Raw genomic sequence first — 5,866 nt, 5'->3', positions numbered from 1 at the left:
TTTAATAATTATTCAATTAAATTACAAGAATTGTTTTTTAAAGTAATTTTGAATCGCGCGCCAAGTGAGGCAAATGGGCGTGCAGCCCCAACGCAAGCGCAGTAGCATAGGGTGCCAACATTGGTATCATTGCTGTAACATTCAGAACCACCAGTGATGCCAATGTTGGCACCCTTAGCTACTGCGCTTGCGTTAGGGCTGCGCGCTAGTTAGCCGCACTTAACGCGCAATTCAAAATTACATTGAAAACAATTATTGTAATTTACATAAATAATTATTAAAAAATGCACAAGAATGTATACAAATTGTGTAACTTATTATTTCAGGCAAAAAAATGATAGCACATTTATTCTATTAATAACAGTTTATTTTACTTGAATTCCAAATACCGATTTATATTTTACAAAAAATTTAATTTAAAAATCAATTTCTTGTAAAAGTGATTGAGAATAATTATTTATAATGTTTTGAATATTCTGTATGTATTTTTCTGGGAACTCATATAATAATATAACCTGTAAATACATTGATTATCACTACTGCATTGTAGTTTTGATTCGAACTGGAAGTGATTCAGTAGTGGTGCCTTCGAGAAGGTTTTGACTTGAATCATAACCACAATGCGGTGGTCACAATTTAGGTACTTATAAGTTATATTATCATATGAATTCCCAGAAAATAAAAATATTAGAAACATTATAAATAATTATTTTCAATCACTTTCACAAAAAATGTATTTTTAAATTGAATGTCATGTAAAATATAATTTGGTATTTGGAATTCACTGAAAATAAACTGTTATTAATATAAGATACGTTAGATTTTTTGCCTGAAATTAAAGTTACACAATTTGTATATATCCTTGTGGATATTCTAATAATTATTTATTTAAATTAAAAGAATTGTTTTTATAGTAATTTTGAATTGCGCGCTATGTGCGGCCAACCAGCGCGCGGTAATAACGCAAGCGCAGTAGCACAGAGTGCCAACCTTGGCATCACTGAACCTCTTGAGAATTTGAGGTTAACGCGTCTCACATGTTCCGTTGGTGCAATTACAATTGCATTTTTAATGATTATTTGTTCCTTATACAATATAATAATAAATAACTTACTCTCCTTATTTTTACCGCCACCCCGTCCTGCATATATTACGAATAATTGTATGTCGAAATAGTCACAGCCAGTATATTAAGTAAGTCAAAACGTTTATAGGTTACAAACTATATTTTCAATTGAAAATTATAATGTACTAACAAAATTTTGACTCTTTGATGAAATATTTAATTATTTGTATGTTGTACTTACTACTTTTCTTTAAAACCAAACACTCAATGCCCTAAATTACACACAAAAAAAGAAACTGATCAAAAATCACGTGGCACGAAACATGTTAAAAGAAATTATTGAACAGAGCAGGGCGCATTTTCCTTTGCGCATTTCTTCTTCCCCCACTCATATTCTCATTTTAAGACTATTTTCAACCTTTGGTTTTAAGATTTTGCTTATTTATTACTGAAATTTTACTTACCGATTACTAAGAATATCCCTGTAACAAAATGACACTCTAATATTAGAATATCGTTTTTTGGGTGATTATTGTTCACTTTTATTGTTACTATGTATGCTTAAAAATAAAAATTTTAAATGCAAAATTTTATAAAGTAAAAGATTTTCGAATTACGCATTTTAAACTGAATGATACCATAATTAAAGAAAATAAAAATTCAACTAATTATTTAGAAAATTTTTTAAATTGAACTTGGAAAGATTTTTCTTACCAAATTTGTAAAATTCTCAATCATTTCCCGGAAGCAAAAAAAAAGGAATTTTTAACAAAATTAACTTGCAACCTAACAGTTGCATTAAAACTAAATCTTTGAACTCTTAAGCAAAAGAGAACGATTTTAAACAAAATAATGGTACTTTGAAACAAATAGTTAAATTTCCAAGCTAAAAAGACGAACTTTTTCAGACAGCTGAATTTTCATCAATAAAATTCATTTTCAACCAAGTACGATGTTTTTTTATAACCTATAAAGATGCATTTTGAATTAAATAGTCGAATTGTGCAACAAAATGATTAATATTTAAGCAAAAACATTCCATCCGAAAGCCAAAAGAAGTCTTTTGAACCATTTGCATTTAACGAAATTATGCGAATTTTTAACAAAGTAATTGAATTCTCCACAAAATAGATGAATTTTTAGCCAAGAAAGCTGAATTTCCAACTAAAAAAATATTTGCTAGAAAACCAAAAAATTGAATTAGACATTTTTTCTTTTGAAAATTACATTTTAATAAAAAGAAACGAATTTTCACCCAAATGAAACGAAGTTTTAACAAAACAGTAGAATCAAATAAAGATGAATATTGTATCGAATAAGATGAATTTTCAACGAACAAGGTATTTTTAATAAAAAAATGAAATTATCTATTTTTTTCTGCAAAAAATTAAACTGAGGAAACAAAAAAATAATAATTTTAAAACAAAAAACGACATTTTAACCAAATAATTAAATCCTCAACCAAAAAAATTAATTTTAAACTAATTAATTATAGATTTTCAACAAAAAATGGAATATCTAAACTTGCATATATAAAAAAATTGCTAAAAAAACGAATTTTCAGCAAAAAAAGTCATTGTTAATTAAGAAAGATGACTTTATAAATAATAAGGAAATTTTTCAACCAAAAAGTTGAATTGTCAATTTTATTTAGAAAAATTTAATTTCAACGAAAGAAAAACGAATTTTGAACCAAAACAAGACGAATTTTGAATAGAGTACTTGAATCATTAACCATATAGACTAATTATTAGCTAAAAAAATATATTTATTGAATCAAAAATGGAATCTTCGATTTTTTCTTTGGAAAAATTAAATTTAAAATAAAACGGATTTTCAATTTAAAACAGCCGAATTTTGTGAGAAACTAGTTAAATTCTCAACCTACAAAAATTTGCAGCCTATAAATGATAAATTTTGAACCAAAACGAATGTTTTACCAAAAAAGACAAATTTAAAAGAAAAACTTTATTCTTAACCAAGAAAGATATCTTTTTCAACGTCAAAGATGAATTTTCATTCGAAAAGAATTATTCAATTAGTAACTTTATTATAAATTTAAATTTTTATAAATTCAATTATTATTAATTAAATTATAATATAATAATAAATTATTATAACCATTTGCAGTAAATGAAAATATACGAATTTTTAACAAATAATTGAATCCACCACCAAATAAATGAATTTTTAATCAAGAAATATGAATTTTTAACTAAAATAGATATTTTTTGAGAAACTGAAAAATTGAATTGTCAGTTTTTTCTTTTAAAAATTACATTTTAAGTTTGAAAAAAACCGAAATTTCAACTAAAAAGACAAATCTTTAACAAAGCAGTAGAATCAAATAAAGATGAATATTAAGAGTAATTTTCAATGAAAAATATTTTTTTCGGCAAAAAATTGAATTGTTAATTCTTTCTGCCAAAAATTAAGCTTTAACGAAAAAAAATAATTAAAAAAAAAACGACTTTTTAACCGAATAGTTGAACCTTCAACCAAAAAAATTCATTTTAAACGAAATACAATAATTTTCTACCAAAAAATTGGATTTTCAACTAATAAATTATAAGTTTTTAACAAGAAATGGAATAATTTAAATTGCATATAAAAAAATAACTATTAAAACAACGAATTTTTAAGAAAAAAGTTCATTGTTGGTCAAGAAACAAAAAAAGTTTATTCTTAACCAAGAAAGATGACTTTTCCACTGTGTATGTAGTTTAATTTTTAACAAAAAAATTGGAATTTTTAATCAAATAATTAAATTTTTAACAAACAAAGATGAATTTTCCACCTAAGAGATCAATTTTCTGCCAATAAAGACAAACTTTATATCAAATACATGAATTTGCAACAAATAGTTGCATTTTCAAACTACGAGATTAATTTTTAACTAAAATTATGAATATTTAACTGGGATAATTAATTGTCTATTTAAAAAATAAAATGGAACTAAAAAGTAACAATATTCAACAAAAAAGTAATATTTTTGATAAGCGGAATGATTTTTCAAATAAAAAGATTTTTATACCAAAAACATTAATTTTCTATAAAAAATATGAATTTTCAACAAAAAAAGTTTATTGTTAACCAAGAAAGATGACTTTTTAAGATAAAAAACTAATTTTCATTAAAACCGAATGAATTTTGAACAAAACATTTAAATTTTCAACAAAATATTTTAATTTTCAACCATAGAGATTAATTTTTAACTGCAAATCAAAATTAATGTTTCACCAAAATAGATAAATTCTCAACGAAAAATGTAATATTTGATATATAAACCAAAACAAACATTAATGTTAAATAAAAAAAAACAGTTGAAATCAACTAAAGATGTTGAATTTTAAAATTAAATGGATATTTTTTAACAAAAAAATGGAATCTTCAATTTTATCTTTAGAAAGTTTTATTTAAAAAGAAAAAATTCGAAAAGAAAGACGAATTTTGAACAAAATAGAGGAATATTTAACTAAAAAAATTTTTTTGAACCATAAATGGTATCGTAAATGTTTTCTTTAGTAAATTAAATTTAAACAAAAAAAAACGGATTTTCAATTAAAAAGAAGACGAATTTTGTAACTAAATAGTTGAATCCTCAATCAAAAAGATGAATTTTCAACTCATAAATGATACATTTTTATCCAAGAAGATTAATGTTGTACCAAAAATATAAATTTTCAACAAAAAAGTTTATTGTTAACCAAGAAAGATAACTTTTTTAACATAAAAAATTAATTTCATTAAAACAAAATGAATTTTGAACAAAACATTTAAATTTTCAACCAAAGAGATTAATTTTTAACTAAAGTGATAAATATTTAATTGCAATAATTAATTTTTCCTTTAAAAAATAAATTAGAACTGAAAAGTAACGATTTTAAAAAAAAGAGTTACATATTTCATGAAAGGGATGATTTTTCAACTAAAATGAATCTTTAAACAAAATTATTTTTCAACAAAATTGTGGAATTTTCTACAAATCAAAATTAATTTTTAGCCAAAATAGATCAATTCTCAACGGAAAGTGTAATATTTGATATATAAACTAAAACAAATATTAATTTAAATAATAACAAAAACCAGTTGAAATCAACTAAAGAAGTTGAGTTTTAAAATTAAATGAATATTTTTTAAATCAAAAAGTGAAATCTTCAATTTTCTCTTTAGAAAGTTTGATTTCAAAAAAAGAAAAACAAATTTCCAAAAGAAAGACGAATTTTGAACAAAATAGTTGAATCCTGAACCAAATAAAGGAACCTTTAATTAAAAAAGATATTTTATTAATCCTAAATGGTATCGTCGATTATTTCTTTAGTAAATTAGATTTTTTAAAATCGGATTTTCAATAAAAAAAAGACGAATTTTGTAACTAAATGGTTGAATCCTCAATTAAAAAGATGAATATTTAAATAAATAATGATCCATTTTTATCCAAAAAGATTAATGTTCTACCAAAAATATGAATTATCAACAAAAAAAAATTATTTTTAACCAAGAAAGATGAGGTTTTTAATATAAAAAATTAATTTTCATTAAAACAGAATAAATTTTGAACAAAATATTTAAATTTTCAACAAAATAGTTTAATTTTCAACTAAAGAGATTAATTTTTAACTAAAATGATTAATATTTAACTGGGATAATTATTTCTTCATTTAAAAAATAAATTGAAACTAAAAAGTAACGAATTAAAAAAAAAAGTTAAATTTTTCATAAAAGGGATGATTTTTAAACAAAAATAAAGAATCTTAAAAAAAATTATAATAATTATAATACTTAATGTTTCACCAAAAT

Source organism: Belonocnema kinseyi, chromosome 7 (genome assembly GCF_010883055.1).
Source record: "Belonocnema kinseyi isolate 2016_QV_RU_SX_M_011 chromosome 7, B_treatae_v1, whole genome shotgun sequence".
In the NCBI taxonomy this organism is placed as follows: Eukaryota; Metazoa; Arthropoda; class Insecta; order Hymenoptera; family Cynipidae; genus Belonocnema; species Belonocnema kinseyi.
Note: the sequence above shows the minus strand (reverse complement) of the source record.